The sequence below is a fragment of the Euprymna scolopes genome, chromosome 40, assembly GCF_053919585.1.
Source record: "Euprymna scolopes isolate OS-2025 chromosome 40, ASM5391958v1, whole genome shotgun sequence".
Lineage (NCBI taxonomy): Eukaryota > Metazoa > Mollusca > Cephalopoda > Sepiida > Sepiolidae > Euprymna > Euprymna scolopes.
The window spans coordinates 11,676,734-11,688,483 of record NC_136521.1 but is presented as its reverse complement, the minus strand read 5'-3'; the positions used below and the strand labels follow the sequence as shown (position 1 = coordinate 11,688,483).

Genomic DNA, 11,750 nt, shown 5'->3' with positions numbered 1-11,750 from the left:
ACGCAAAAAATCACTTGAGGCTCTTGGTCGATCCTTGCAAGATTTGCGTGGCAATGTCAAACCATTTGGGAATGCAGTAATATTGCTTGCAGGAGATTTCAGACAAATGTTACCTGTTATTCTTCAATCAACACCAGCAGATGAAATAAATGCTTGCCTCAAATACTCTACTTTTTTGTTCCATGTGAAGACATTAAACTTAACTCAAAATATGCATGTACAGTTGCAGACTGTTCGATCCGCACAAAAACTTTTGCATCACTTGTGGGAAATTGGGTACGAAAAAGTGCCAGCTGATCAGAGTTAAGGGCAAAATTCTTTGACTTTTAACTTCTGTAATTTCTGTAATTTTATTTCATCAAAAGAATAGTTAGTTTAAAAGGTTTTTGCAGATATTCAAAATATAAGAATTCCATTTGACTGAGTGAATGAGCTATTCTTGCAGGTCAATACAAAGATGCCCATGAACTTAACGCTATAATTAAATGTAAAATTCCAAGTGAGGTAGTCAAATACAAATCCATCGACACTGTTGTGAAAGCAGATAAAGTGGTTAATTATCCAACAGTTATATTTGCCAGGGATGCCACCGCATGTATTGTAACTGAAATTTGATGTACTAATTATCATGTTGTGAAATATAAACCAATCCAAGCTTTGCAATGGCACATAGCTTGCAGTAAAAAAAAAAAAATAACAAACAATATCATAGAAACAGCAATCTTAACAGGACCTTTCACAGATGAATATATCTTCATTCCACGCATTCCTATGATTCCACCGGATACATCATTACACTTTAGCAAATTGCACTTTCCAATTTTATTGTCATTTGCTATAACCATCAACAAAGCACAGGGAACAATCTTTACAATTGTGGGCCTTACAGTTACACACTGACTGTTTTTTCACATGGACAATTTATGTTACATATTCAAGAGTCACCAAACCGGAAAATCTCTATATCAGCTAAGAAAATGGAACAACAAAAACTGTGTACCCATGCAAAATGTAAATTTAAACCTATAAGAAACATGATTTTTCTCATTTTGGAACTTTTTCCATTGCGCTAATTTGAGCCACAGAAACGCGTGGCAGGGTACAGCTAGTATTATAATAATATTATAATATAATACATATTATTATCTATAATTATTATAATAATATTATAATATAATGATAATAGTGTAATATTATAATATAATGATATCTATTAATATTATAATAATATTATAATATAATATATATTAATATCTATTAATATTATAATAATATAATAATATAATGTTAATAATGTAATATTATCATGTAATGATATCTGTAAATATTACAAACTTATTATAATATAATATATATTAATATTATAATAATATAATAATATATCTATTAATATTATAATAATATCATAATATAATGATATCTGTTAATATTATAATAATATTATAATATAATGATGTCTATTAATATGATAATAATATTATAATATAATGATATCTATTAATATTATAATAATATTATCATATAATGATACCTATTAATATTATAATAATATTATACTATAATGATATCTGTTAATATGATAATAATATTATGATATAATGATATCTATTAATATTATAATAATATTATAATATAATGATATATATTAATATTATAATAATATTATAATATAATGATATCTATTAATATTATAATAATAATATAATAATATAATGATATCTATTAATATTATAATAATATTATGATATAATGATATCTGTTTGTATTATAATAATATTATAATATAATCAAACCTTTTTATATTATAATAATATCATAATATAATCATATCTGTTTATATTATAATAATATTATAATATAATGATATCTATTAATAGTATAATAATATTATAATATAATGATATCTATTAATATTATAATAATATTATAATATAATGATATCTATTAATATTATAATAATATTATAATATAATGATATCAATTAATATTATAATAATATTATAATATAATGATATCTGTTAATATTGAAATAATATTATAATATAATGATATCAATTAATATTATAATAATATTATAATATAATGATATCTGTTTATATTATAATAATATTATAATATAAACACATCTGTTTATATTATAATAATATCATAATATAATCATATCTGTTCATATTATATAAATATTATAATATAATGATATCTATTAATAGTATAATAATATTATTATATAATGATATCTATTAATATTATAATACTATTATTATATAATGATATCTATTAATATTATAATAATATTATAATATAATGATATCTATTTATATTATAATATTATAATATAATGATATCTATTAATATTATAATAATATTATAATATAATGATATCTTTTAATATTGTAATAATATTATAATATAATAATATCTATCAATATTATAATAATATTATAATATAATGATATATGTTTATATTATAATAATATTATAATATAATCATATCCGTTTATATTATAATAATATTATGATATAAGGATATCTATTAATATTATAATAATATTATAATATTATGATATCTATTAATATTATAATATTATAATATAATGATATCTATTAATATTATAATATTAATATAATATGATGATATCTGTTAATATTATAATATTATGATATAAGGATATCTATTAATATTATAATAATATTATAATATAATGATATATATTAATAATATAATAATATTATAATATAATGATATCTATTAATATTATAATAATATTATAATATAATGATATCTATTAATATTATGATATAATAATATCTATTAATATTATAATAATATTATAATATTATGATATCTATTAATATTATAATATTATAATATAATGATATCTATTAATATTATAATATTAATATAATATGATGATATCTGTTAATATTATAATATTATAATATAATGATATCTATTAATATTATAATAATATTATAATAATATTATAATATAATAATATCTAGTAATATTATAATAATATCATAATATAATGATATCTATTAATATTATAATAATATTATAATATAATGATATCTATTAATATTATAATAATATTATAATATAATGATATCTATTAATATTATTATAATATTATTATATAATGATATCTATTAATATTATAATAATATTATAATATAATAATATCTGTTAATATTATAATAATATTTTAATATAATGATACCTATTTATATTGTAATTATATTATAATTTAATGATATCTATTAATATTATAATAATATTATAATATCATTATATCTTTTAATATTATAATAATATTATAATATAATGATATCTTTTAATATTATAATAATATTATGATATAATGATATCTGTTAATATTATAATAATATTATAATATAATGATATCTATTAATATTATAATAATATTATAATATAATGATATCTATATTATAATAATATAATATAATGATATCTATATTATAATAATATTATAATATAATGATATCTATTAATATTATAATAATATTATAATATAATGATATCTATATTATAATAATATAATATAATGATATCTATTAATACATAATTTTTAATTGAAAAGAATATTAGATATATTTTTTCTACCTTTATATTTTTATGAGTCAATATAATCCATGGTTTCCTTACAGAGTCCGTGCCGCTCACTAGGATTCGTTACGAGTTTTCAGGCGGGCAGTGACCAAATTTATCGTATAGAGTGTCCTCGGGATCCTTTAGGGGGGCGATGAAAGACTTCTTGTTACATTACTAGGTTTTCTTGGCCTTTTGACCAAGATCAAAGTGTAGTATCTGTTCCGGCAGATACTGCACTTAAGATAATTTGTACCAGTCAATGGAGGGGAAACCCTCTATACTGGGACAATTATTATTTTTGGTAACCAGAGTGACCCCTTTTAGGGGAGCTGGTTTTTACCTCACATTAAAAACGGCCTTGTGCCTAATTTACTCAGTGGGGGAGCAAATAAACACCATCTGTACTTCAGTAAATAGGTACATTACTAGGTTTTCTCAACCCATTTTCTTTGGGATTTGCAATTCATGTGGAAATTGATTTTACGCTTTTCCAAAACACGCAGTGCAACGCAAATTTCGATTTTCATCAATTTCTTTAAATGCATCATGAATGTAATGTTTTAATTCATTCATTGTTTTTTTTTGTTTTGTTTTGTTTATTTTTGTTTTGTTTTTTTACATGGAGGTCACCACTTATCAAGGCCCGGAGGCCACTCAGGGATAAGGGGTATGGCGTGTCCAGTAATCAATGAGATAGTATTGTACCTATTTACAATGCCTCCCCACGGGACAGAGTTAGACACTAGGGTCGTTTTTTTATGTGGAGAAAAGGTACAAACCGACTTCTAAGATGTGAGGAGGCATGATGTATTTCTCACTTGAGACCACACCAAAGACCATAATCATCGCCAGAAACTTTGTTGAGCTGTCTCCTCCAATGTTGAACCATCTGGATTTGCATTTTAAGGGTGCTGGCAATGGTTCTCTTTGGTAGAGAGCATGAGTTGTACAGCGGCGCATCTCCAATCTTGTTCACTGAACATTGTGTCATTTTCAGACATGATTGAAGGCTCCTATCGCTCTTGAAATTTGTACACAACTGGCTAACTAGTACATGGTCTACAACAAAAATAGAAAATCGGTCTTTATCAAACGGAAATGGAATCATATAGTCTTTTCTAGGGCAACAATTTTATCATTCCACCCTGCATTTGTTTACCAGTAATGCTTCAATCAAAATATGTGTTGTTGAGGCCGTCAGATGGGCGACTATAATTTATGGAACATTCAATCTTAGCTATTATTTATGTTGACAAATATTGCTTATCGCTTATTTTTATGTTTTGTATGTGTCATTTATTATATTTTAATCAGCTGTAAATACGACGGCATTGTTATGTGGACACATACGTTCTTGTTTAATCATCGAAGTTAACCGATATTGTGCCAGGATTCAGGAATATAATAGCCGTCACTAACTCTAAGCCTAAGGACGGGCAGTCACTAGCACTAAGTCTGTAGCAGTATTCACAAATCTTAAGTCTGGAACTACCTGTCAGTAACCCTAAATCCAATATGTAATGATCTGGCCCCTGTTGATTTTGCGATGGGAGTTTAGTTCTGTACCGTTCTAGGAGGTCCACCCTTCTAGGTCTGGCCTTCTCTCTTTGAGAAGGGGTTACAACCCCACTTTTCAACCGTGGTGTCTAAATTCTTGCAGTGGGAGTTAACTAAAAACCCTAAATCTTATATGGTGCTCACTAACCGTAAATAACTTTGGGAGAAAATCGTGTAAACAAAAGATTTATCGTTTTAGAATTCTTTTGAAGTTTTTACTAAAGGGTCACCATTTATCAGGGCCCGGGAGCCACTCAGGGAGAAGGGATAAAAAGATTATCGGTTGGACGATGATCGCCACTGTGAGAAATAGGATGGAATTGTCAGATTATTTAAGATAATTGATTATACAAGGATATTGTTTAACAAGTATTTGTTTACATTAGACTTGAAGACAACTATGTTGTAGTTAGTTGGGAAGCAGCCTCGTGGTATTTTATTACAGGAATGGGATGCTTTTGAAAATAAATTTTGTTCATGGAAGTTCCATTAGTTGTGTGTGTGTGTGTGTGTGTGTGTGTGTGTGTGTGTGTGTGTGTGTGTGTGCAGAGAAAGACAGGCAGAGACAGAGGCAGAGAAACAGAGGGCGAGAGGGGCAGAAAAGTTCTTTGTTGTGGTTGTATTTGGCGAGTTTGAATGTGAATGTTTTAAATAGGGATGGAGCTCAGTCGAGCATGTACCGTGAACATGACGATGTGGTGAAGCAGTGTTTTGCAAACTTTATGTTACCTCCACGGAACTTTTCCAATAACAGTGATGCAATTAGATTTTTTTTAAATGTCACAATCTTACTATTGATAATGAAAGCAATATTTTTCTTTTTATAACCGATTTAGGGGAATAACAAGGCCGATAGCCATTAGTCGCATGCTCTCGTGTAATGAATGCATGCGTGAATGTAGGATTTACATGAAATTCTTAAAGATAAACTAAAATGACCGAAAAATGGACTGAAATGACTTAAATAAATAAAAATTTCAGGAAAAACTAATGGACGGTTATCCGTCAATCATCCGAAGTAACGGACAGACGGACCCATTGAAAACATAGGTCCCTCTTTGATAAATCGGGGGACAAAAATGTTACTCCATAATCCTTGCTTAAAAAAAAAATAAAATGTAAATATGTTACAGACCGACCGATGTAGTGACTTGCATGCAACTAAAAATGCTTTAGCATGGAAGAGTTTCCTTCCATTGTCAAGGAAAAGTTACAAATGTAAGTGCAACATCTGCTAAAAATATATACTACACTTTGATCTTAGCCATGTGGCTAAGGAAAAGTTACAAACGTAAGTACAGCATGTAGTAAGAATAGATACTACACTTTGATCTTGGCCAAAAGGACAAGAAAAGGGTATTTATTTGCTTCCCCACCGAGCAAATAAGATACAAGGCCGATTTTTAATATGAGGAGTGAAGGGGAAATGGGGACCCACTCCCCGGGGAGTAGGGGGAGTTGGATAGTGACAATTTGTATGAAGGGTTGCCCCTACATTAATAGATAACTTATATGTGGGATTGCCCCCACATATGGTCTTTGCTTGCAGTATCTGCCGGAACAAATACTACACTTTGATCTTGGCCAAAAGGCCAAGAAAAGGGTATTTATTTGCTCCCCCACCGAGCAAATTAAGCACAAGGCCGAATTTTAATGTGAGGAGTGAAGGGGAAACGGGGACCGACTCTCTGGGGAGAAGGAGAACTGGATAGTGACAATTGGTATGAAGGGTTGGTATTTATTTGCTCCCCCACCGAGCAAATTAAGCACAAGGCCGATTTTTAATATGAGGAGTGAAAGGAAAATGGGGACCAACTCCCCGGGGAGCTGGATAGTGACAATTGGTATGAAGGGTTGCCCCTACATTGACCAAGGTTTTATATGTGGGGTTGCCCCCACATATGGTCTTTGCTTGCAGTATCTGCCAGAAGAAAAGCATCTATTAACAACAGATCTTTGATCTTAACCAAAAAGGCCAAGCACAAAAGTATTATGGACAGACAGACAGACCAACCGACCGACAGGACCGACGGAGTGACTTATAGAGTCGCTTGCACGCGACTAAAAATTATCTTTCTCAAAATTATTGACAATTTTGAGAAAAAAATCAGCTTTTTTTTTTGTTTACTGTTTCTTTACCCCAAGCAAAGCACAGTGCCACTAAGTCGTAAAGCGCTACTGTTGGTGACCAAAATTTCAGGGATACTATGTGGGGAGTTGGGCAGCAAAATGTCTGTTCACATTACATTTGAACTTCTGCATGTCAGTGTAGTCAGGAAAGCAGAAGCAGTTCAAGGGAAAAAGCTATTTGAGTGGAAGGCTATATTGCATCTAGCGATCTCTAAAGTGTAGGGTGGGATTTTGTTGATTGTCTGGTTTGTCGGAGGTATCGACGTTGAGGGGGTACTAGTGTTTTGTGTTCATCCGAGCACTTACCATTAAAGTACTTGTAAGACGGGCACATTTCAGTGATGGGGCAGAGGTTAGAGTTTGGCTGACAGTGTGCGACCTATTGGGTTAGCAACTCTTTTTTTAACCCTATTTAGGAACGAGAGACTGGTAGTTGATGCACTAGCCCAGATGTGACAACAATATTCCATGCATGGGCGAATAGTGGCTTGGTACAGTTACAGGACTCTCAGGTGTGAATAAGCTTCTAGATGACACCTAGTTTAATCACATAATAATTGGTCCATTTTTTTTTTCAGTTGATTCACAATTCAAAAATTATTTAAGGAATCCTCATCATATAGTATGAATCCAAAGATGGTATTGTTGGCATTGGTTTCCCTGAAATTGTTCTGCTCAGAAAGACTTTTTCTACTAGAAAGACATCAGATACTTTCAGGAAAGGTTCACGAAAAGGTAGCCAACATCACAAGTGATTTTTGTGAAGCGAACTGGGCTTGAACTTGGAACAGTCAGATCGTCAGTTTGTGTCGGTAACCACTGAACCACTGCCATCTTCCACTAAATTTCTCTGAGGCCTAAATCTTCTTCTATCATTTTGCTGTAAAGGTCCATGTTTGATATCCTTACCTGTTCTCCGCATGTTTGACAGCCTCGCTGAACTTCAATCCTGTCAATTCTGTCATGTTGTCTTTCCATCTCCTCTTCTATTTTCCTCTCTTTCTTCCTCCTCTGATTATTCCCTGGAGCACTGTCTTGGCAAGCCTCTCTCCTCTTGTTACGTGGCCCGAACCATTTTAGTTTGCGCCTCCTGATTGTGATGAGAAGATCTTTATAAGGTTTGCCTTATTCTGTTTTTGACTTCCTAGTTGGTTATGTGGTCTTTGTAAGAGATGCCAAGCAGTCTTCTGACGCATCTCATTTCTGAAGGCTTAGAATCCCCATCTCTAATTCTGCTGTAAGGGTCCATATTTCACTAGCATACAGGAAAACTGAGTGGACAAATGAACGCATGGGTCTTATTTTTGAGTTGAGCTTGATTGCCTTGTCCTTCCAAATGAAGTTCAACTTAGTCCACGTTGCAGCTACCATTGCAGTTCTGGTTAACACTTCATCTTTTGATCCTTCATCTGAAACTATTGTTCCAAAGTATTTGAAATTCTTCATTGTTCCAAGCTTTTATCTGCTGGCAATGATGTCAATTTGCATTCTATTGTCATTAATTTTGTTTTGGTTGCTTTGATTTCTATGCTGTAAGCCATGCAGGATCTGTTTAGTTGCTTGTCTAGGTTCTACAATTCTTGTTCTGAGTCCGTCTATATCATCAACAAAATGCAGGTTTGTGATTGTTCTACCATCGATGCCGACTGTTTCTTAGTGGTCTTCAAGTTCATCTGTCATAATTCTTTCAAGGAAAACATTAGAACACCCAGGTTGTCAGTTTGTGCTGGTAACCACTGAACCACTGGCAGGCCGCAACTCCCACATTTACCAAAGGTGAAATATTAATCAAAATAATACGAACAAAAATATATTGGCTCACAATGAAAAGAGCTTTATCAATATAACGCTCAGCGAATTTATCAATATCAACATTCCTTCTGTGCGAAAAAAGGCTGCAGGGACGAGGAGAAGTTTATGTTTCTTTTCCATTCTACCATTTCAAAATATTTTTGTAGAATTTTTTTATGGTGGCCGCATTGAAATTAGGACTATTAAATAGAATGTGTGACCCCCCCCCCCAACCCCATCATCCGCGTTCCAGGGTTGGTAATGCTGTTGGAGGTATTTAGTTCTCTTGCACTGCAAGAACTTTGACACCAGTGTCAGAAAGTGGGATTGAGAAGTCTGCTCCCCAAAGGAGGGGCGTTCTTACCTGCAAAAAAAGAAAAAAAAAATGCCTGGGCAGCACCGTCGGCATTTTTCGGTAAGGGCGCCTCAGGTGATTAGCAATAAACTTTCTCTAAGACAGAAGGGAAAGTCTGGGAGGGTGGACCTCCTAGAACTACACAGGAACAGCATTACACCGCAATCAACAGAGACCAGGTGGGGCTTATCTAGGGTTTCCCAACCTTTTTCGGCAAACGCCCCTCTAGAACACTCGAATACATGCTACCGCCCCTCCTTACATGCATCCTTACATAATAATGTCAATATTAGTGGTCGTACATAATTAAAGTGAAAATAAATAATTGAATATTCATAAAGTTTCAGACTTGTTGGAAATGTAACTTAGAAATTAATCAGGAAACACTTAAAAAGTTTTGTTAACATTACATTACATTACAGAGTATGATTCTTGATTTGGTTGGTTGTTTTTTGTTTTACGGCATATCAACCCTTTTCAGGTTATTTAATGCCGAATCCAGTGATTTTGAAGAAAAGATTTTTAATAAAATATATTTGTTATTTTCAAGTCGGTTTCTATTTAACCCATAGTTGAGACCCTAACAGGTACTACCACTCCGGGTCAGAGTGGACCTAGGAGCAATGGCAACTAAAGGGTGGCTCCACACTCCCCAAAGTCCGCAAGTTGGGGCCTCACCATCGGATATAGTTTAAGGTCATATCCAGGACCATGATTCTTGAATTAATGTTTCCCATTAATTTCCACATGAACTGGGAATCCCAAAGAAAACGAGTTGAGAAACATCTAATAATGTTACTAGAAGCTCTCAATCTTTTACCGCCCCCCCCCCTCCCTAAAGGATCTCAGGAACCCCCTATAACATAAATTTGGCCACCGCCAACTTGAAGTCTCGTAACGTCCTCCTGATGAGCGGTACATATCCCGTTGGGAAATCCGGGTCTAATCTGGAACTCCGTGTGCTGGTTTTCAGTACTGGACGCAAAGACATCCCGTTGAACGTATTTTGTAAAGAGACCGATCGACCTTCCTTAGCAACGGCAATAGTTTCACGAGTTTGGTGGCGAGGGCCGGGATGTGGGAGGATTGGTCGGTGTCTGAAAGAGAAGTCGTACATTTGTGGGCAAAATGCTGGAGAAACCGGCCAACAATGATTTAATGACGTAACCATGACAACTCGTGGCCGGTTGGGTGTGGGGTGCGATAGAGGAAGAACAGGGAGGGGAGAAAAGGATGGTGGGGCGAATAATTAGAACAATTGAAATATTAAAAGCGGAATCATCAAAAAGACACAATGGCGACAATTCTCAACAGAAGATTGATGAGAAGACCGTGACTGCTGCTGCTGCTGCTTCTGTTACTACTACTACTACTACTACTACTACTACTACTACTACTACTACTTATTAAATCTTTAAACATTTATCTAAAATAAAAGGTATGGTAAAAACTCTCGAAAACAACCTGTAGTGAAATAGGTGGGGGTCATAAATGGGGGTATTTAGTCCTGTCCCGTCCCACTGCAAGAACTGTGACACCAAGGACAGAAAGTGGGATTGAGAAGTCAGTGCCCCCCTTCCCGACGGCATTCCCTAGTAAGGGCGCCTCAGGCAATTAGCATTAAACTAACACCCTTTCTCAAGGCCCGGGAAGGTGGGCCGCCTAGAATTGCACAAGAACAGCACTACACCGCAATCAACAGGGACCGAGTCATTACAGGAATGATCTAATCTCTGTTGATTTTAGAGAGTGATGATAAGAATTCCCGGGCTTGGGTCATAAAAGGATAGTAACGTTCAATGCTACTAAGACTGCGCTTCTTTCCTTTAACAATTACAAAAAAAAAAAAAATTCTAAGCCACCGATTGCCATAACGAATAACACTCTACCTGAGAGCCCATCGTGCAAACTCCTCGGCTTACCATTCACAGGAAACTTGAATTTGAACATTGAACATTGAAGACATTGCAAAGACTGCTGCAAATAAAGTAGGTTCCCTTTACCATGCTAGAAAATTTCTCTGACTAGAGAGTATCCTAACTATTTACAAAGCCACAATTCGCTCGTGCATGGAGTATTGTTGTAACATCTGGTCTGGTGCATCTACGACTATTCTCCCACTCTTAGACAAGGTCAAAAAAATGTCTCAAATCTAATAGGTCTCGTACTATCGGCCAAGCTCCAACGTTTGCCCCATCGCCGAAATATTGCATCCCTGTGCCTGTTTTACAAGTACATTAATGGGATGTGCTGTGAAAAACTCATCAATACAATCCGAAAAGCATCAAAATCATACCCCTACAC

At 33.0% G+C, this 11,750-nt stretch overlaps 1 pseudogene; it reads right to left on the bottom strand.

The window, feature by feature from the left end:
- Nucleotides 1-6,350: 6,350 nt before the first annotated feature.
- On the bottom strand, nucleotides 6,351-6,528 carry LOC145265857 (U2 spliceosomal RNA; annotated as a pseudogene).
- Between the last annotated feature and the right edge of the window lie 5,222 nt (nucleotides 6,529-11,750).